This window comes from Pinus tabuliformis, chromosome 1_1 (assembly GCF_031772625.1).
Source record: "Pinus tabuliformis cultivar Carrire ecotype Pingquan chromosome 1_1, CPIR1, whole genome shotgun sequence".
Lineage (NCBI taxonomy): Eukaryota > Viridiplantae > Streptophyta > Pinopsida > Pinales > Pinaceae > Pinus > Pinus tabuliformis.
Window position 1 is genome coordinate 833,666,476 of NC_142297.1, and position 23,813 is coordinate 833,690,288.

A 23,813-nucleotide genomic window follows, 5' to 3' on the forward strand; every position below is an offset into this window, starting at 1 on the left:
CGGTGAGCATGCGGTCAATGCTAGTAAAACAACCCATAAAAGGGTTTGGTCAAAGCCCATAATTTCAGTTAACTTTTTGCTTAGAATTTTGGTCCAACAAAACAAGAAGATTCTTGATCAGCGCAGGTCAAAATAACTTAGATAAAACACAGTCAATGTTGGTAAAAGTGACTCAATATTATCGAACTTTGCAAGTCAAACTTCAGATATTTTCTTGCTCATTCACACATGTGAACAAATGATTAGGTGTTTTATGTGTGATCCAAATTGATACCAAAAGGAGGAGGATGAGTGGCCTTTTTATAATGATCTAATGAGCTCGAATAAGTTGTCTTTAGGGTTGGCCGAGAGGGCTGACTTCACTTTTGGAAGCCAAAATTTTGAATTTCAAAAATTAATTTGGAGCCGACCTGAATTCAAATTCTTTTTTTTCATTTTCCTTTAATTTTCTAGGCTAATGCAAAGAAATAATACCAACTTCAACTACAAAAATTCAACACTCCCTCTAAGCTAGGCAACTATTCTCTTTGACTTCCTCAAATGTACATTTCGATGAAAATTTTCTCCATCCCAAGAAAAGATTGAATGAGCTAGTTAGTTTGATGTATTCATCCACTGCATGTGGAAAGAATCTTGCATCAACTTCTTGCAAAGAAATCTAGCCACCCATTAGACATATCCCTTTTGCAACTGGATCTAGTCACCCACTAGGCAAAGGCCTTCTAGGGTCCCACTCGCCAAATTCCTTTTGCCCTCCTGGGGTCAAGACTAGTCTCAGGTCACCAATTATCCAAGTTGTCACTTGGAACCTAGTCAAAACCTGTGACCTATGGTGAAACCCTGGGCAATTACCATTATTGCATGCTAATTAAATAGTATTACACATGCTTGATGTGAAAGGCACTCACTTTACCACTGGCCAAGTGTTGGGTTGTGTTATATTCTTTCCACGACTAGCCTCCTTAGTTAACTGGGGAGTTAGAGGGGGGTCAGAGCGCCCCCTTTGTTTGTGGCAACTGTGCAGTGGGGGGCAGTTAGCCCCCCTCTACGAAGTCCGGGGCAGTGCCCCGGGGGAAAAAAAAATTGGATCCTATATTAGGTTGGGCATACCTACCTATGGTTTTTCGCACATGGTTTTGGACGCGATGGTTTTCAGTCCATGGTTTTAGACGCGATGGTTTTCGATCCATGGTATTGGATGCTTCGGCATGTATAAATATGTATTGTAACATTGAAAGGACCATAATGAAAAATCAAGTTGGTAGTCCCGGTTTTGGGATCCAAGGGAAAATCTCTGTGTATATGTGTTTTATGTGTTATGCTCTCGCATTGTTTATTTTATGTTCTTAGAATTCGTATGCAAGTAATTTTTGTACAGGGTTAAAACCTACATTTGGTATCAGAGGTGATTTGGCTTTAAGGGGACACCTTTGTTGCTGAGGGGTTTCGCTCGGGCCTGTGGTAGACCCTGTTCAGTGGGAGATTTGCGAGATCGATTCTAGTGGTGAAAGAAGATGGCGAGCAGTGGAAAGATAGAGATTGAGAAATTTAATGGTCAGAGTTTTGAGTTGTGGAACCTCAAGATGGAGGATCTGTTGGTGGATAAATATCAGTGGATTGTGGTAGATCCAGGTACTAAACCAATGGGAGTGTCCAATGAAGAATGGGAGAATTTGGATCGGAAGGCAAAGAGCACAATACGATTGTGTGTCTCAAATTCAGTATTGTTGAATGTATCAGGGGAAGCTACGGCTAAGGTTTTGTGGGACAAGTTAGGGACTTTGTACCAATATAAATCTCTGGTGAATAAGTTTTTCCTACGGAAAAAAACTGTATAACCTGAGGATGAAAGATGGAGACTTGGTGATAGAGCATCTGAACGCATTTAATATTGTCATAAGTCAGTTATTATCTGTTGATAGTAAAATTTCAGATGAAGATAAGTGCATCAGTTTGTTTCGTTCTCTACCAGATTCGTGGGATAGTATGGTTATCGCAATAGGTAGCAATGCAATTGCCTTGCTGTTTGATGAAATAGTCTCATCCTTGCTGACGAAGGAGATGATATGGAAAAATATGGAGAGCCAGAATGGTGATGCCCTGTCTATACGAGGACAGTCCCAGAACAGAAACAAAAATAAGTCATTAAGTGGGATATCTAAATCTATAGGGAGATCTAAATCTCTAGGAAAACCTGTAAAGGTGGTGTGTTGGAAATGCGGAAAGGAAGGGCACTACAAGAGGGACTGTAAATCTAAAGCTCCTGACAAAGGAAAGGGATCTAATGATGCTCCTTCTGCAGAGGTGAAAACCGCCTCAAATGAAGGTGGGGATGTGTACTTGGCTTCTTCAAGTACACATGTATATCATGAGGCATGGTTGATTGACTTAGGTGCATCCTTTCACTTCACTCCCCATATACAGTGGTTATGTGAGTATGAGAAATATGATGGTGGTGATGTCTTCTTAGGGGATGACAGGAAGGCTAAAATCATTGGTCGTGGAAAAGTAAAGTTCAACTTGCAAGGTGGAAGGGCTAAAACACTTCTGGGTGTTCTGCATATTCCTGCATTGGCTAGAAATCTGATTTCCGTAAGCAAGCTGGATGATGCAGGTGTAAAAACAATGTTCGAAAAGGATACCTGCAAGATGGTTCGAGGAGCACTAGTCTTGATGCGGGGAGTTCAAATTGGAACTCTGCACAACCTGCAAGGTAGCACTGTTGTCGATGGGTGCAACAGTTATGTGGCTCTTGAAAGTGGAGCAAAAAATCTAGTGGTTTCTGGAGAGAAGACCATGTTGTGGCATCAAAGGCTTGGACATATTGGAGAGAAGGGCCTTTGAATACTTCATGGTAAAGGTATGGTAGAATGTATGAGTAATAGCTCTCTGGATTTTGATTTCTGTGAAAATTGTGTATATGGTAAGCAGAATCGGGTGAGTTTCCCCTCTAGTGGTAAGAGGGCAAAACATATATTAGAACTTGTGCATAGTGATGTGTTTGGACCTGTGAAGGTTCCATCACTGGGTAAATCTTTGTACTATGTATCATTTATAAATGACTTCTCAGGGAATACATGGATATATTTCCTTAAAAATAAATTTGAAGTCTTTGACAGGTTTAAAGAATTTAAGGCTCTGGTGGAAAACCAAACAGAGAAGAAGATAAAGGTGTTGAGGACAGATAATGATGGAGAGTTTTGCAGTAAGGAATTTGAAGAATTTTGTAAGAAGTGTGGTATAGCATGGCAGAAGACTACTCCTTACACACCTGAGCAAAATGGAGTTGCAGAAAAAATGAACAAGACGTTGATGGAAAGGGCAAGAAGCATGCTCAATGGTAACGGGTTAGGACAGGAATTCTAGGCATAGGCGGTTGATCCAAGTGGATCTTCAGACACAGTGGCATGGAAAAAACTCAAAATTCAAAGCGGCGGAAAGGCAATGAACTTGACATCAGATCAAAGTGCTCGTCGCCCTGATTCCAACGGTGTGAACGACACTCCAATCTGAGTTTGGATGAAGGAGATAGAAGCAATCAAAGTTGGGTTGACTTTTCATGACTGGGCAGGTTTAACAAGGGCGCAATTTGGCATTTTCCGGCAAACGGAATCCGCCCAACTCCAGCCAGATTTCGCGCAAAATCGTGGCCTCGTTAAAATGACCCCTTTGGTCCAAAACTGAATTTCCAAAGACACACATTTTGTTTTATATAACAAAAAAAAGTATAAAAAAAGGGGTGGCGGGCCATCAACCCCAACTCCCAACCGAATCCAAAATAAATTTTAAATAAAATAATTGGTAGAGGGGCGGGCCGCGACCCCCGGCCCCTCCCACGGGTCCCTCATGTTGTAACATGATTAGTTCTGATAATTTAAATTTGTTGATATAATAGGTTTTAGTAGTTTATAAATAATAAATGGGTCTGCAAGAGTAAATTCGCCCTCAAAATGTAAATTTAAGTTTCATTAGCTAGTTGATTTAGTTAATCATGCATTTAAACATGATTAAAATGATGTAATAAAGTAAATTCAAACATGGTTTACAAACCTCTACAAATGAATTTTCAAAAAATGAAAGAGGTTTTTGTTTATAACATCCTCATGTACAAAAACCTCTCTCAATTTTGTAACAACTATTATGGATTGGGAGATGCAAATGCATCTTTGAAGGAATGTTTTCCAGAAATTTTCTGTTTTAGTCACCTTTTTGCAGACGATAGTGAATATTTGGAAACTGGAAGAGGTTTTGGTTCATAAGATTCCAGAATACAAAAACCTATCTCACTTTTCACACAGGTGTCAGGGGTTAGTATATACACTCTCATCATGTTTAACCTATTTTTCTAATTGTGCAATGTCCTGTTTAAGACACCTTTTTGCATAAACTATTATGGATAATCAGAGATGATTCTTGAGAAATTGAAGGAGGTTTGTGTTCCTAAGATGCTCAAGTACAATAACCTACTTCAGATTTTACTCAACTATTACATAATCAGATATACAAGTACATCTTCAAAGCCTATTTTTCAGACTGTGTAAATTCCTTTTTAGACATTTTTTTGCAGAAAGTATTGTGAACAGTTGGAGCTGAATTTTTGGAAATGGAGAGAGGTTTATCTCAAGAACATATTCATATACAATAACCTCTCTCAATTTTTACATAAATATCTCGGATTGAGATATGCAAAGGCATTACTGGACCCTATTTTACAAGATTTCGGGAGGAAAAAGCTCAAGAGAGGTAATAACTTGCATGCCACCTCATCAAATATGAGTTGCAATCAAATTCAAATTTCTCTTCTTTATCAACAGAAATCCTCAAGGATAGTACAAGAACTCTTCAAATAGTTTTAGTTACATTTATTTGTGTTCTATTTTTGTAATACAGTTTTCAGATATTTGTAATAGCTCTTGATATTTTTATCAAGATATTTTGTGAGGAAATTGTATAAATACTTCATCAATTGAAGTAATATGGGTTGGCTTTTGATGCCAAGACTCTTCACTCTGTAATAAGGCTTTTGTTGTAGTTTTTCTAATGAAAGCCTTACGGCTCTAGTTTTGACAAAATTTTGTGCTTCGAGTATGTTTTTCCAGTTTTTCATATCTTATTTCTACACATGATAAAAGTGTTTATAGGAAGGTCTACAAAATCATAACCTTTAGAAAGGGATTAGTTTATTGGATTGTTTTTCCAAGATAACTCCTCTTTGACTGGTTTTTGATTTATGCCTTCTGATAGCCATTAAAAGAGATTAGCTTATTGGACTATTTGTCCGAAATAGTTCCTCTTAGAATTGGTTTTAGTTTAGCCTTCTTGAATTTGTTGGGCTATAGAAATCTTCTACACACATCCAAATTTCCCTAGTTGTTAAGTAGTCTGTCTGACTGCTCAATTATTAGGAATCCCCTTACATTCTTCTACCATAATTCTTGAAAAAGCTAAGTCATTCTGTTACGCTAGAAGCTGACACTTTCAGAAGGGACCCTATGAGAGAGTCCTTTAATCATGATTAGGGATTGTCATTGATTGCCAACCACCCCCAATTAAAACCATAAATCTGGCCATTGTGCTTCAAAGGTTGTTGTTCAGTGACAGGTGAACAACGTTAAACAAAGCCTCGTAACAACTGAGGGAGCCCCCTTTGGTTCAAGGGCCAGCTTGAACCTAAAGGCTGGTTGAGTTGGTTTCCTGGTGTAGTTTTTGTAGCCAAGGACTGCCTACAGGAAACAGGTACAACATTTGGCGCCATTGTCGAGGAGCAAAGTAACAAAGATCTTTCTCTGGGGAATGATAAAGTTTAGATCTATTTCTTGCTGGTGAACAAGGAATAGGCATTTGTATTGGTTGCATTATTTTCACCTGGCAACTCCACTTTGTTGGATGGCGATTCCACTGGATTACCGATCCCACTCTTGTTTTGAAATTTCAGCTGCCTTTACTACTATGCAAGGTTCATTGATACTTGCAATCAGCAGTATATGTCTTTCCCTCTCAGCCATGGTCAGAAATCTAAAATGTCTACAGAGGATGCAACTTTTAAAGTACACTTGTGAGTATAAGTTTTCTATGGGATTTCATGTTCATATTGTATATATTCTTCAGATTTTCAGCTGTTGGAAACTTGGTTTGTCAATAAATCCACTCCGCACTTGGTTACATTGGAAAGCATATTACACCTAACAATGTAAAGTTTTTCAGTTCAGTTAGATAGAGGTGTGGGATTGATTAGCTACTTTCAGATTCAGGGTGTAGTAGATCTACAATTGTTTCAGTTATATTTCAAGATTGCAGTATTAAGTTTGGTTTGGTTGAGTGCAATGACTTCCAAGGGATTAACTGATTAACTCCATAGCCCATGAATTAGGCACTCTTGTGCTTATTTCCACTTACATTGTCAGTTGTTTCACTTCAGCAATTTTCAAGTTTCAGATTTCAGTGTGAAAGAGTATCCGAATTAGTGTAGGCATATGGTTGCATTTTACAGTTGTAGGTTGCAATGTGCAGTAGCAGAGTATTGAAATGACAACATTGATCCATGGGGATTGGTTATATTTCTACATAAGATGGAAAACCAGTGGTTGGTGGTTTTATGGTATGACTCCATGCCCAACACTAAAGGCAACTAGTCTACTAGTTCTCTGCATCTCACAGGGGGAAGCAATCCCCATTGGAGCCGATCTTGTAACATGATTAGTTTTGATAATTTAAATTTGTTGATATAATAGGTTTTAGTAGTTTAGAAATAATAAATGGGTCTGCAAGAGTAAATGCGCCCTCAAAATATAAATTTAAGTTTCATTAGCTAGTTGATTTAGTTAATCATGCATTTAAACATGATTAAAATGATGTAATAAAGTAAATTCAAACATGGTTTAAAAACTATGAGAACGAATTTTCAAAAGATGAAAGAGGTTTTTTTTATAACATCCTCATGTACAGAAACCTCTCTCAGTTTTGTAACAACTATTATGAATTGGGAGATGCAAATGCATCTCTGAAGGAATGTTTTCCAGAAATTTCCTGTTTTAGTCACCTTCTTTCAGAGGATAGTGTGACTAAAAAAATATGAATGTTTGGAAAATGGAAGAGGTTTTGGTTCATAAGATTCTAGAATACAAAAACCTATCCCACTTTTCACACAGGTGTCAGGGGTTGGTATATACACTCTCATCATGTTTAACCTATTTTTCTGATTGTGCAATGTCTTGTTTAAGACACCTTTTTGCAGAAACTATTATGGATAATCAGAGATGATTCTTGAGAAACTAAAGGAGGTTTGTGTTCCTAAGATGCTCAAGTACAATAACCTACTTCAGATTTTACTAAGCTATTACATAATCAGAGATACAAGTACATCTTCACAGCCTATTTTTCGGACTGTGTAAATTCCTTTTTAGACATCTTTTTGCATAAATTATTGTGAATAGTTGGAGCTGAATTTTGGGAAACGGAGAGAGGTTTATCTCAAGAACATATTCATCTACAATAACCTCTCTCAATTTTTACATAACTATCTCGGATTGAGATATACAAAGGAATTACTGGACCCTATTTTGCAGGATTTCGGGAGGAAAAAGCTCAAGAGAGTTAGTGACTTGGAGGCCACCTCATCAAATATGAGTTGAAATCAAATTCGAATTTCTCTTCTTTATCAACAGAAATCCTCAAGGATAGTATAAGAACTCTTCAAATAGTTTTAGTTACATTTATTTGTGTTATATTTTTGTAATACAGTTTTCAGATATTTGTAATAGCTCTTGATATTTTTATCAAGATATTTTGTGAGGAGTATAGAGGAGGATGGATATGCAACTTAGGAATCAAAAGAGAGGATCCTACACCTTGAGAAACTCAAAAATCAAATTCTTCTGGCAAAAGAGGAGGAATGTCGGCTTAACAGCAGAGCGATTTGGCTTAAAGCAGGGGACGAAAACACAAGTTTTTTCCACAACTATGCAAAAGGGAGGAAGAGCGCAAACACTATCTGGAACCTAAAAAATGAAGAAGGAAGGGAGGCAAAGACATTTGAATCTCTGTCAGCGCTAGGGCAAAGCCATTTCCAGAATTTATTTGCAGATCAAGGTGAGGTCACCATCGCCAAGGTTATCAAAACAGTGCAATGTTTCCCTAGGTTCGTGGAGGAGGAAGAAGCGGAGGAATTGATGAGCCCAGTAACAAAGGAGGAAGTTAAAAGTGTCATCAAATCTATGGCAAAAGAAAAAAGCCCTGGGCCGGACGGATGGACCATAGAACTGTTTCACCATTTTTTTGATCTGATTGGAGCAGAAATAACTGAAGTAGTAGAAGAGTCCAGAAAGAAAGGAGAGGTTTATAGTCCTTTCAACGCAACATTTATAGCCCTCGTCCCAAAGAAGGAAGTTCCTGAAACCTTTGAAGATTTCAGACCAATTTCATTATGTAACTGTATATACAAGATTATTGAAAAAGTGATTGCGACCAGAATTAAACCATTTCTGTCAAGGCACATTTCAATGGAACAATTTGGGTTTTTAAATGGACGACAAATCCATGAAGCTATCGGTGTGGCGCAGGAGGTACTGCACAATGTAAAGTAGAAGAACAAGAAGGGTGCTGTTATAAAAATTGACTTATCAAAAGCTTATGACCGGATAAATTGGATATATATCCGTTTGCTTCTAACTCATTTAGGTTTCAAAACGGATTTCATCAGCTGGATCATGGGGTGTATCACAAATGTCAGCTATGCAGTTCTCATCAATGGCGAAACCACTCCATTTTTCAAAGGACAGAGGGGATTGAGGCAAGGTTGTCCCTTGTCCCCTCTGCTTTTTCTTTTAGTTGCAGAAGGTTTAAGCCAACTGATTCAAAAGGCCAAAAGGGAAGGCATGGTAAGAGGTATAGAAGTAGCAGTCAACATGTACATATCTCATCTCCTTTTTGTAGATGACATATTGGTTTTCACAAATGGAGATTCTAATGAAATAAAGGAATTAAAAAACATACTTGATCTTTTCTTGAAAGCAACTGGAATGCAGATAAACTCCAGGAAATCTCAGTTAATAGTGGAAGGACTAAACAGACAAGAAAAAGCACAGATGTATTCTTTCTTTCCTTATCAAACGAGTAATATGGAATCCCCCTTCAAGTAGTTAGGCTTCTAGCTAAAACCCAACGCCTACAAGAAAGAGGATTGGAACTGGTTGATCGCCAAAATTGAAGCCAGAATTTCTCATTGGAGCTACAAATGGTTGTCCAGAGCTGGGAGACTGACTCTAATCAAATCAGTGCTACTAGCCATTCCAGTCTACTGGGCAGCTTTAACATGGGTTCCTAAAGGAATCCTGGAGAAAATAAGGATAATTTGTAGCAGATTTCTGTGGGTTGGCTCAAAGGAGAACTCTGTTCTTCCATGGGTTGCCTGGGAGAAAGTGGCAAGGCCAAAAGATTGGGGAGGATGGGGGATAAAAAGCCTTCCTGACTTCAGCCTCACGTTGGCAGCCAAATCAGGCTGGAGACTTATAAAGATGGAAAATTTATGGACAAGAGTGGTGAAAAGGAAATATATAGACCCGGCTCCTATAGAAGAATGGATCAGAAACCCAGCAAAGAACAAGAAAAATGTCTCGGTGGTATGGAAAGCAACTGTGGAGTCATTCAAAGTGATCGAACAAGGATTGGCATGGAAGATCGGGAATGGAAGGAATTTGAAGAGAGGGAAGGACCCCTGCGTTGGATGCAATGAAATTTTGCATTATCCCCCGGGTTAATCAGTCACTTAGAAAACAAAGGCATACTCTCCTTAAGTCAGGTGGAAAAAGTTGGTCACTCAACCATATGGGGACAAGCTTGGAAAAATGGAGAAGAACTAGAACTAGAGCATAGATGGTGGAATGAATGGAATACATATATTCAAGAACTCTCTAGATCAAATTTCAGATTGAAAGACAGCCTGGATCAGTTGATCTGGGCCCATGCAGACACTGGAGAGTATTCTCCAAAAAGTGGATATAAATTCATCATGTCTAGGAAAGGATGGGGAACTCCGAAATGGTGGCCGAAGCACTTATGGAAGCTCAAATGTCCGACAAAGGCTAGACTTTTCTTTTGGTGCATTTTAAAAAGGAAAATCCCAACTTGGGACATTATTCAGTCAAGATATATGCATGGCCCAGGGAGATGTACCTTATGCAAATCTGAAGCTGAATCCATCAACCATCTGTTCCTATCTTGTTTAGAAACCAAAAATATATGGGGGGAGGCAGGGAAATTGATGAATAAAAGGGTCGAATGGGTAGGTGAAAATCTATCTGAGGTTTGGGCAAAATGGTGGCAACAATATCCTGAAGGGAATATGCGAAATCTACCCCTCATTATCTATTGGGGGGTTTGGATTGCTAGAAACAGGAGTATTTTTCAGGATAAGGAAGTGTCTCTATCTACTCGAGTATCCCAGAACCAGAGGAGAACAAATCACAAAGACAAGACAAAGCCGTACAAATAAAAGAGGGCATTCCCTGGGCATTTTTTGATGGTGCCTCGCAGAACAATAGGGCTGGAGAAGGAATAGTCATCCATGTAAATGCAAATTAGTTCCTCAAAGCTTCAGTTGGACTAGGGACATGATCAAATAACTACGCAGAGATGTCAACTTTGAAACTACTTCTCTGTTGGCTCATACAAAGGAACATCTTCACAATTCAGACCTTTGGAGATTCACTTAATGTTATCAATTGGGTTAATGGGAAAAGTATATGCAAAAATCAAATCTGGAAACCTTTGCTGGAAGAAATACAGGTATTAAAAACTTCCTTTAACAATTTTTCTTTATGTCATATTTACAGGGACCGTAACGATTCAACCGACAAACTTTCTAGGGAAGGTTTGCAGCAGAATCTGGGCAGCTGGAAAATTGTAGAAGAAAACCATGGACAGATTCATATAACGGATTAGCCGCCTCATTCCTAGATACATGTTTGTAGTGACAGCTTTACTTCATATATATTTTTGTCATACTTTTTTCCTAGACACTTATTATGGAATTTTGGAACGAAAACTGCAAAATGGATAAACTCAGAACTAAATATCTTTTTTGTAAGGGTTGTTTTCCTCGGCTGAGGAGACCCGTTTATTATGATGGTTTTGCTGCCCTTTTTTGAAAGGGATGTTATGGTTCATGGCTGGACAGTCTTAAGCAGCAGGTTTATACTATTTTCAGCAGCCTCTTCTTGAGAACAGATGGTCCTTCCTGAAGGTAGGACGGTTTTGATTGCAAATGCAGTCTTATAGCAGCGACCGAAATGCTTAAGCATATGCAATGTAACTTTTTATCTCTTCAATAAAAAGTTCGCTTTTTCTTCGAAAAATTATATATATATATATATATATATATTGTGAGGAAATCGTATAAATACTTCATCAATTGAAGTAATATGAGTTGGCTTTTGACGCCAAGACTCTTCACTCTGTAATAAGTCTTCTGTTGTAGTTTTTCTAATGAAAGCCTTATGGCTCTAGTTTTGACAGAATTTTGTGCTTCGAGTATGTTTTTCCAATTTTTCATATTTTATTTCTACACATGATAAAAGTGTTTATAGGAAGGTCTGCAAAATCATAACCTTTAGAAAGGGATTAGTTTATTGGACTGTTTGTCCAAGATAACTCCTCTTTGACTGGTTTTTGCTTTATGCCTTCTGATAGCAATTAAAAGAGATTATCTTATTGGACTTTCTGTCCGAAATAGCTCATCTTAGAATTGGTTTTAGTTTGGCCTTCTTAAATACTATGAATATGTTTTGTTGGGCTGTAGAAATCTTCTACATCCATCCAAATTTCCCTAGTTGTTAAGTAGTCTATCTGACTGCTCAATTATTAGGAATCCCCTTACATTCTTCTACCATAATTCTTGAAAAAACTAAGTCATTCTGTCAGGCTGGAAGTTGACACTTTCAGAAGGGGCCCTATGAGAGAGTCCTTTCATCATGATTAGGGATTGTCATTGATCACCAACCACCCCCATTAAAACCATAAATCTGGCCATTGTGCTTCAAAGGTTGTTGTTCAGTGACAGGTGAAAAATGTTGAACAAAGCCTCGTAACAACTAAGGGAGCCCCCTTTGGTTCAAGGGCTAGCTTGAACCTAAAGGCTGGTTGAGTTGGTTTCCTGGCGTAGTTTTTGCAGCAAAGGACTGCCTACAAGAAACAGGTACAACACCTCACACCACTCCTCCACTCCCATGGAGCCACCCTAACCATCCCACGAAGCCACTCATAATAGCCCACACTATGCGGCCATTAAGGTGGTGGGTCGGCCTTGGGGCGCAGATCCATCCACTTGAAAAAAGAATGCGGGCAAAGATGGGTATGGTGGGTGGGCCGCCCAAGGTGGGCCCGACCCAACCATTATTTTAATTTAAAAACAAATTTGTTTGTGGTGTATAAAAAAAGGAGGAGGCGGGGTTTGACCTCCCGACCTCCTCCCTATTAATCGGATCCTCAACCAACGCGCCACAACATAATTCTTGAGAAATCCATCAACAATTTTTTATTTAAAACGCAGTTTTCAGTGCGCTCAAAGAGGAGGCAGTGCACGCGGTTCGAGGCAGAATTTTGCAGGAGGGGCGAAATTTCACTTTGTCAAAATTTGACAAATTTTATATGGTTTCAGCACTTCTTGACGCCATGAACGCAATGGCGCTGTCCGTTTCTCCATCAGAGTTCTGCATTTTTCGGCCATTTTTCAGTATGGAGGTATAAGACTCCTTTTTGTAACTAATGCTTGTACTCTTCTTTTTCATGCCAATTAATGAATGAAGGCCTCCCCATTAATTGAGCAGGGCCCGGAGACGTAGTCCGAATCGGACGAACTCCGTTATCAAGTCTTGTTGTCTTCTTTCATGCTTTAATGTGTTTCTCCTCTTGTCTCATGTGCACATTAAGTTTTCTCTGTTAAGCTACAATTTATGCATGTAATTCTTTAACACATCTATAAGCAAAAAAAATTGGATCAAGTGGTATCAAAGCAGGTCTTTTTTAGATGTGAATTGCATGCTTGTATGCTAACAGGAAACAGGCTCCAAAGAGGCGAAGGGAAACTAAAGTCTTTCGATCCTGAAGAGGGGCATGCACATCGAAGGAGAAACATGGCAAATGAAGAGGCTCGTCATGAAGAGGAGCACAATTTCCGCAAAACCTTCTATACAATGGCAGAGAATTTTGGTCAGTTGCTTTCAAGGTTGGAGAAAGCAAAAGAGAGAAAACTTGAAGAACAAGGTTCAGTGCATGGAAATGGTGGAGAAGAACCACCTCCTTCTCCTTCCACGAGTGAAAGTTCTTCTTCCTCTCATCACCATAATCGTAGAAATTCAAGGGATGCATCTAAGAAACCTTTCTTTAAATTAGATTTCAAATTTGATCTTCCCATGTTTAACGATGAAAGTGATGCAGAAAAGCTTAACAACTGGATTAGGCAGATTGAAATCTACTGCAAGATTCAACAGATTGATGAGGACAAGGCAAAGATTCAACTGGCCTCTCTTCGGCTAAGTAGCACCGCTCTCGTTTGGTGGGAGAGCAAATTGCGAAGCAGTAAGAGTGTGGGTAATCTTCTTTCCTCATGGCCTAGTTTCATTTTTGCATTAAAGGAACAATTCTATCCCTTGGGTTACAAGCAAAAAGCCTTAATGGATTTGCAATACTTAAGGCAAGGAAGAGGTCAGGATGTTCAAAGCTTTACAAAGGAATTTAGAAAACAGGCACTTAATTTGGGCATTGCACTTGACTCACCTGAAGTAGTAACTAAGTATATTGGATCATTACATAGTTACCTTAGACATTCATTGTTATTGTTTGAACTAACTACTATTGACTCCGCCAGTGTGAAGGCAATCCATCTTGAGAACAGGAGAAAAAATGAAAGAGATGGTCATTTCAAGAAACCACCTTTCAAACCTCCAAATGGAAAACCCAAAGTGAAAGGGAAAGGAAAGGAGAAGAGGGCAGCATCAACGAAGAAAGATGAAGGAGAAAGACCTTATTGCAATCATTGCAAAAAGGAAGGTCATGACGACGATCATTGTTGGAAACAGTACCTGGAAAAGAGACCAAAGAAGTATGGAGGAAAAGGCAAGCAGAAAACAGTGGCAACTATGTAGCAAGACCTTGGATCCGATTTGGGAGATGAAGCATTGATCACAACAGCAGGAACAAAAGGTACTCTTACACCTCATGTTTATTCTGAATCACGTGAAGGCACTAGTTCAAAAGATGAGTCTCTTCCTAATGAATGAAAGAGAATCAAGCTATTTCATATTAGAGTTATCATAAATCATACAAAAGTGGAAACTCTATTTGATACCGGATCCCAAGCAAACTTAATTTCAGAATCCTTGGTAAAGAAACTAGGCTTGGAAACCAAACCACATCCAAAACCTCACCCACTTGGATGGATACATGATAAAGCAAAACTGAATGTAACTAAGCAGTGTAAGGTTAAATTTGTGATTGCTTCTAAGTTAGTGGATGAGGTGAAACTTGATGTAATACCATTGGATATCTATGGCATGGTGTTAGGGAGTCCATATCTATATGATAGAAAGGAAATCTTCTTCCGTCATGAAAACAAATACCAAATCACAAAAGATGGGGTAGAATGTATTGTAAGGGCTCATCAAACTAAAATCAGTGCCAACCTTGTAAGTGCAGGACAAATGAGGAGGTTGGTAAATTCCAGTAAGGGTTGCATGCTTATGATTGTAAGGGGAAAGGATGCAAAATTATCCGATGCTTTCCATGGTTGTGATCATGTGCATAAAAGGGAATTATGTGAATTAATTTCTAACTATGATGAGATGTTTCAGGAATCAAAGGGATTACCTCCAAAGAGGGAAATCCAACATGAGATCCATTTGTAGCATGACGCTCCTTTACCAAATATTGGCATGTACAGGATGTCAACCATTGAGATGGAGGAGATAAAAAAGCAGGTATAGGAACTATTGAACCAAGGGGTCATTAGACCAAGTACTTCTCCATGCGGCTCACTGATTGTCTTAGTGTCAAAGAAAGATGACACATGGAGGATGTGCGTGGATTATCGAGCACTAAACAAAATCACGGTGAAAAATCGTTACCCTCTTCCCCGCATTGATGACTTATTAGATCAGTTAAAGAACGCTATCTATTTCACCAAATTGGATTTGCATAGTGGTTATCACTAGGTCTGATTTGCAGAGAAGGATGTGTGGAAAACCGCCTTCAAGACCAAACAGGGGTTGTTCAAATGGATGGTGATGCCATTCATACTTTGCAACGCTCCAACCACTTTTATGAGGGTCATGAATGATCTCTTTAGGCCTTTCATTGATGAATTTGTTCTCATATATCTAGATGATATCCTTGTCTTTAATAAAAGTTGGAATGAACATGTATATCATGTGAAGAAAGTGTTTGATGTATTGAAAAATGAAAAACTCTATTTAAAATTGTCAAAGTGTGAGTTTGGGAAAACCTCTTTGGTTTACCTAGGTCATACTGTTGGTCATGTTCAGCTAAAAATTGATCCTTCTAAAATTGAAGCAATTGTAAATTGACCTAAACCTACTAGTGTAACTGAGGTTCGCAGATTTTTGGGTGCAGTACAGTATTGGAGGAGATTTATTGCCAATTTATTTAATATTGCAGCACCTTTACACACATTGACAAGTGTAAAGCAAGTCTTTCAATGGGGAGGAAAGCAGCAGAAGTCCTTCAAAACATTGAAAGAAAAGATCAGCACTGCACCGGCCTTGGCCTTACTAGATCTCCAACAACCATTCAAGATCGAGATAGACGCCAGCGGATATGCCATGGGAGTTTTATTGATGCAACAAAAGAAGCCGATGTGTTACCATTAAGAGAAGTTCTCTCAGGCTATGATAAACTATCCCACTTATGACAAGGAATTATATGCCTTGGTCCAGAGTGTGAAAAAGTGGAAACACTACCTGATCGGCAAGGAGACCATCATCCATGCGGATCATCAGCCCTTGTAGTATCTTCAATCACAGACCAAGTTGCAACAATCATGTCATTTCAGGTGGATGGGTTTTCTTCAATAGTTTCATCTGGTAATAAAGTATAAGAAGAGCACTAGCAACAAAGTGGTCGATATGCTATCTCGCCCTCATATTTCTGCTTCTATTATTTTGCATAATGCTTCATTGTCTTTTGAAAGTTATGCTGAACAATATGCTAACGATGATGAATTTAAGGAGATTTACGCAAAGCTAACCCATGGTTCACAGGTGGACAACTATCACTTGCAGGGGAAACTGTTGTATCACCTTAGCAAATTCTACATACCCACAGGAGAAAGGCTACATGTAATCTGGGAGGCCCACACCTCCCTTGTGTCTGGTCATTTTGGTATTGAAAAAACTTTGTGTCATGTACAAAGATTTTGTTTTTGGCCTCATATGAAGAACATTGTGACTCACTATGTAAAGGGTTGTGTGACGTGTTTTGTTTCAAAGCCCTCTAATAGAAAACTCGGGCTCTACACACCACTCCCTATTCCGAGTCGTCCATGGGAAAGTGTGTCGATGGATTTTGTAAGAGGTTTTCCTTTGTCTAGAAAATTTCATGACTATTTGTATGTCGTCATTGACCGTTTTAGTAAGATGTGTATTTTAATGCCTTGTAAAAAGCAGATCACGGCAGAGCAGATTGCTCATCTTTTCTTTCAGCATGTTTGGGTCCATTTTGGGTTGCCCACATCGATTGTGTCAGATCAGGACTCTCGCTTTCCCGGAGAGTTTTGGACTAGCTTGTGGAAGATGGTGGACACTAAGTTGAAAAGAAGCACGGCATTTCATCCACAGACTAACGGACAGATAGAGGTTGTCAGTCGCACCGTGGTAAATTTGTTGCGAGGATATTGTGGGATGAGCATCTTCCATATGTGCAACATTCCTACAACCAAGCAGTGCACTCATCTACGCAGCGTTCACCATTTGAGACATGTTTTGGTTACCTGCCAAAGGACCCTTTTGATATGGTCTTTGGAAGGGAAGATGACTCCAGTGGACGTGATGATAGGGACAAAGCGCAACAGTTCATTTAGCGGATCCAGTTGATTCACCAAGCAGTACAGGAGCAGTTGGAGAAAAGTTAAGCCCGTTACAAGGCTCGACATGACAAACACCAAGTCGACCATCAATTTCAAGTGGGCGAAAAAGTGTGGTTCCATATCAGTAAGGACAAGATGAAGGGAGAAGGGAAGAAGTTGTGACCAATCCGGTATGGTCCATTCACCATTTTGGAGAAGATTGGAAACAATGCCTTTCGTCTTGATTTGTCGATATATATGCAAATGTACTTCGTAGTGAATGTGGAGAACTTAAAGCTGTATGAGCCACCATTGATTATGGACACCGAAGAGGTGGGCACAGTTCCTACAATTGATGATTTTGCACCAGAGTATCTCGATGAGTTACCTGAAGACATCATCCTTGACAGAAGAACCAGGACTTCACGACAGGGAGATGTGGAATACCTTCGAGTTGGTTTCAAGGGGATGCACCCTAGCAAGGCAAAATGGCTGGAGAAGGAAAGAGTGAGGGAACAATTCCCTCACTTGCCAATTGACTGATAAAGCTTTTAGCGGTCCAAAAGCTCCTCAATGGGGAGGATTGATCCAGGTGGATCTTCAGACATAGTGGCATGGAAAAAACTCAAAATTCAAAGTGGTAGAAAGGTGATGAACTTGACATCAGATCAAAGTGCTCGTCGCCCTGATTCCAACGGTGTGAATGACACTCCAATCCGAGTCCGGATGAAGGAGATAGAAGCAGTCAAAGTTGGGTTGACTTTTGATGACTGGGCACGTTTAACGAGGGCGCAATTTGGCATTTTCCGGCAGACGGAATCTGGCTAACTCCGACCAGATTCCGGGAAAAATTGTGGCCTCGTTAAAATGACCCCTTCGGTCCAAAACCGAATTTCCAAAGTCGCACATTTTGTTTTATTTAACAAAAAATAAAAATATAAAAATAGGGGTGGCGGGCCACCAACCCCGCCACCCCAACTCCCAACCGAATCCACACAATAAATTTTAAATAAAATAATTGGTGGAGGGGCGGGCCACAACCCCCGGCCCCTCCCACGGGTCCCTCACACCACTCCTTCGCTCCCACGGAGCCACCCTAACCATCCCACGGAGCCACTCATAACAGCCCACACTATGTGGCCATTAAGGTGGTGGCCCGACCTTGGGGCGCGGACCCATCCACTTGAAAAAAGAATGCGGGCAGAGATGGGTATGGTGGGCAGTGCAGGCAGAAATGGGTATGGTGGGCGGTCCGCCCAAGATGGGCCCGACCCAACCATTATTTTAATTTAAAAACAAATTTGTTTGTGGTGTATAAAAAAAGAAGGAGGCGGGGATTGACCTCCCGACCTCCTCCCTATTAACCGGATCCTCAACCAACGTGCCACAACAGAAATCTTGAGAAATCATATCAGCAATTTTTTATTTAAAACGCATTTTTTAGTGAGCTCAGAGAGGATGCTGTGCACGCGGTTCGAGGCAGAATTTTGTAGGAGGGGCGAAATTTCACTTTGTCAGAATTTGAAAATTTTTATATGGTTTCAGCAATTCTCAACGCCACGAACGCAATGGTGTTGTCCATTTCTCCGTCAAAGTTCTGCATTTTTCGGCCATTTTTCAGTATGGAGGTATAAGACTCCTTTTTGTAACTAGTGCTTGTACTCTCATTTTTCATGCCACTTAATGAATGAAGGCCTCCCCATTGATCGAGCAGGGCCCGGAGACGTAGTCCGAGTCGGACGACCTCCGTTATCAAGTCTTGTTGTCTTCTTTCATGCTTTTATGTGTTTCTCCTCTTGTCTCATGTGCACATTAAGTTTTCTATGTTAAGCTACAATTTATGCATGTAATTCTTTAACACATCTATAAGCAAAAGATTTTGGATCAGCGGTGGAGACAGCATGTTACCTGGTCAATAGATCACCTTCATCAGCGTTGGAGGATAAGACTCCACAAGAGGTATGGACTGGTAAGAAACCCTCTCTTTCACATCTAAGGGTATTTGGATGTGATGCATATGTACATGTTCCAAAGGAGAAAAGAACCAAGTTAGATAGTAAATCTGAAAAGTGCATCTTTATTGGGTATAAGGATGGTTTAAAGGGTTATAAGCTTTGGAACCCAGTAACAAGGAAGGTTGTGTATAACCGAGATGTGGTGTTTAGAGAGGTGAAAGATGTTATTAAACATAAAGTCCAACCAAAGGAACCTGAGAAGATAGAGTTTGAGCTTAAGGAGGAAGAATCAAACTCTACAACAGAGGAGGAATCAGAAGATGAAGAGCCACAAACTCTGGGTGTGAGAAGATCAGTTCGAGAAAGAAGGCAGCAGAAAGGTATAGTCCATCTGCTTTCTGTTCAAATTTTGTTTTATCTGTTACTGATGATGATCCCAAAGCTGTGAAGGAAGTAGTAGATTCGAATGATGGCAAACTCTGGAAAGAGGCCATGGTTGATGAAATGGCATCTTTGCACAAAAATGAGGCTTGGGATCTCATGGAGTTATCGGCTGGAAGGAAACCCATTGGCAGAAAATGGGTGTTCAAGAAGAAGACAAATGCAAAAGGAAAGGTGGAGAAATACAAAGCTCGGTTGGTAGCAAAAGGTTATTCCCAGGTATTGGGAATTGATTTTGGTGATATTTTTTCTCCTGATGCCAAGGTAGCTTCTATAAGATTACTTTTATCTGTCGTTTCTACTTTTGATTTTGAGGTAGAACAGATGGATGTGAAGACAACGTTTCTTCACGGGGATCTGGAAGAGGAGATCTACATGAAACAACCTAAAGGTTTTGTGGTGAAGGGTAAGAAAGAACTAGTATGCAAGTTAAAGAAGTCTCTGTATGGGTTAAAACAGTCACCAAGGATGTGGTATCAGAAATTTGATACATTTATACGGGGACTTGACTTCACTAGAAGCAAAGTAGATCACTGTGTGTATTTTAAATTAATTGGTGACCTTGTTATTTATCTGGTCTTGTATGTGGATGATATGTTGCTGGTTGGAAATGACAAAGAAATTATCGAAGATTTGAAGACCCGATTGTCCTCCAAATTCGACATGAAAGATCTTGGTGCTGCAAACTATATTTTGGGCATGGAAATTAAAAGAGATCGGGCAAAGAGGAAGCTCTGGTTAAACCAGAGGAAGTATGTCAAGACAATATTGCATAGGTTTAATATGCATGATAGTAAACCGGTGAAGGTTCCTATTCCTATAGGTGTGAAGTTATCTTCCGAACAATGTCCTAAGACACAAGAAGAGGAGGAGGACATGTCCCGTGTTCCATATGCAAGTGCAGTCGGTAGCCTGATGTATGCAATGGTTTGTACTAGACCAGACATTGCACATGTAGTAGGAGTATTGAGTAGGTTTATGTCAAAACCAAGGAAGGAGCACTGGACAACAGTGAAGTGTGTTTTCAGCTATTTGCGTGGCACTAGTGATTATGGTTTGTGCTACCAAGGAAGACCAAGATTGGACATAATGTTGCATATTCGTGGCTTTGTTGATGTAGACTGGGCTGGAGATCTGGATTATAGAAGATCTACAAGTGGGTATGTGTTTAACCTATTTGGAGGTGCAGTCAGTTGGATGAGTAAGAAACAATCTATAGTGGCACTATCAACTACAAAGGCAGAATACATGGTAGCCACTCATGCAAGCAAGGAAGCAATTTGGTTGCAGAGATTGTGTTCAAGTGTGGGGTTAGTATAGGGAGCTATAAGGATAGACTGTGACAGCCAAAGTGAAATTTTCTTGGCAAAAAACCCTGCTTATCATTCAAAGACAAAGCACATTGATGTTCAGTATCACTTTGTGAGGGATATGATAGAAGACAAAAAGGTGTTGCTGGTAAAGGTGGACACTTTGAAGAATATTGTAGATGCATTGACAAAATCTATGAGCTCTGAGAAGTTCTCTTGGTGTAGAGAAACAATGGGCGTTTCAGCGCTAGATAAATGAATAAGCTCTCATGTGGAAAGGAAATAACAAGTGGGAGAATGTTGGGTTGTGTTATATTCTTTCCACAACTAGCCTAACCAGGGGGTTAGAGGGTGGCGGGAGCCCCCCCTTCGTTGCACCGAATACACAGCGGGGGTACAGGGTCCGCCCCGAAGAATTTTTTTTTGGACCCTATATTAGGTTGGGCGGACCTACCTATGGTTTTTCGCACATGGTTTTGGACGCGATGGTTTTCGGTCCATGGTTTTGGATGTGATGGTTTTCGGTCCATGGTTTTGGATGCAATGGTTTTCGGTCCATGGTATTAGATGCTTCGACATGTATAAATATGTATTGTAACATTGAAAGGAACATAATGAAAAATCAAGCTGGTAGTCCCGGTTTTGGGATCTAGGGGAAAATCTCTGTGTATATGTGTTTTATGTGTTATGCTCTCGCATTGTTTATCTTCTATTCTTAGAATTCGTATGCAGGTAATTTATGTACGGGGTTCAAACCTACACCAAGTACATCTTAGCAATCTAGGGGAGCACTCTAGGCCTTGATGTTTTCTAGACCATTTTGGCACTCACTCCAATATGGAGCACTTTGGGCCATTTTGACACTCACTCCAATATGGAGCACTTTGGGCCATTTTGACACTCACTCCAATATGGAGCACTTTGGGCCTTAATGATCTCAGGACGATTCTCCCTAACCACATTACATGGCAACCTAATTAGTACCTTTGACGTAGGAAGAATGTTTGTCCTTGATGTTATAACATCAAAACTCCCTCTAACTAAGGGAAGCATTCTCAACTACTGAAAGCTTTTCTTTGAAGTATACAAACTTCAACCTGGAACAGAGGCTTTGTGAGAATGTCAGCATTCTACTTGCTTGTGAAAAAATGCATTGGAGATTATTGCTCCCTTTTGTATGTCTTGGATATAGTGATACTAGATCTCAATGTGCTTTGACTTGTCATCATGGTTATCTCCTGCACTTATTCAAACAAAGTTGCAAGTAGCTTCTGAAGCAACACTGCTTCACAACTTGCTAAACTAGCTGCAATATACTTGACTTTTGCAATGTTGAGTGCAACATATGTCTGCTTCTTGCTCATACTGAAACAACATTTTGATGTGCACTTTCTACTTGATTTGTGTATTCTTGAAGTTGTACTTCATTATTTAGACATGTACCATGTTGGTACCCCAACACATATTATATCGTATGCCTCAGCTCAACCATACATTGAACAACTTTACTAGATCCGTCAACACAGTTGTTTGACACTAAAGGAAATACTGTTGTAGCAATCATGTATGCTCCCTCTATCATGTGAGTCCTTTTGTTCCCATAAAATATAATTCATATCAGGTATCCATCAATTTGAAAAATAGAAAACCTAAATTTCCTGCTTGCGGTCATATAAAATCTTCTTTATTATACAAACATGAGACTGTGACACCCTCCTCCCACATCTATACTAGTAACTGAACAACCGAGGTAAACGTGTGACGACATGCTACCATGATATGATTCAACCTCCTAGGTGACCTTAACGAAGAGGAATTGACGGAAACACATCAAATCTACCTTACACGTCAGCAACAACACTCTCAGGAGCCATCCCTACCACTCATGTATCATGTCCCTGGGTCCCACCGAGTTTTTAAGCTATTAAACCTTTGTACTCTCCCATAATATGGGCATGCCAGCATCCAGAGAGCTCTGTATGCTCCCACAAGCCTGCATGCCTGCGTCCAGGGACTATATCCAACAGACCTATTCCAGAGTCAGTGAGATTTAAGGCACTTTTCAAGCCCAGAATTCAGGCCACTGCCCAGAACTTGTTGTAACTTCCGGAATCCATTAAACACATGATGACAAGACTAATAAACCAACAACTAACTCCAGGACTAGGCCTGACCATGCCCAACCGTGATTGATATTCTTTCAAACACTTGGCATCAATGCAATCTACGAGTGTAAACAACAAATTTAAGCATAGGGGCCTCATACTTATCTGAGATTCGCTAAGAAGCATTGTCCCTTATATCATTAGATGCATTATCATCTATTAGGTCATAGATACATTGTTCATTCATCTACAAATCAAAACATGAGGAGAGCCATACATAGCCACTTTCATAAAACACATACATAACCAACATAATAGCAACAAAAATACCAAGGAAATCGTAGCCATATGATCCACATATAAACTAGTATAATACTCATAGAAATACAAGGAATATTAACCTCATATAGATGATGCAAAATCCAAGCCTGGGATGGGACTACCACGTTCCACCCGACCATAGAATGGCCAAGCCAAAACTCTCTTCAGCCATTCACCCCCATGCCATATTCCAAGCATGAATGTGGAACTCAAACCAAAAGAACCAACCAGGGCATCCTGCGACTAAACCACCTCACCCTCATCAATAGAAATCAATTTTTAACGTAATCCATCTCAGATCATTAGGCCAACATAATAAACATGTAATAACAAACTTTACCATGATCTCCTCCCGATCACTAGGCCAAACAAGCATGGATGCCACCAGAATTATCCCCCTACACCATGAGGAATTTTCTTGTCTCTTAGTCTCTCAGGTTTTACCACAATCCACACCATATCTCTAGGCCTTAAACCGAGACCCACTCTCCAGGCTTTACCGCATATCCCATCCCGGGATTACTAGGCCCAATGGAGAGCAATCCACCTCTTGGATTTACCATATATCTTGCCATTCACCGACAAGGATTCCTAGGCCCACGGGGCACAA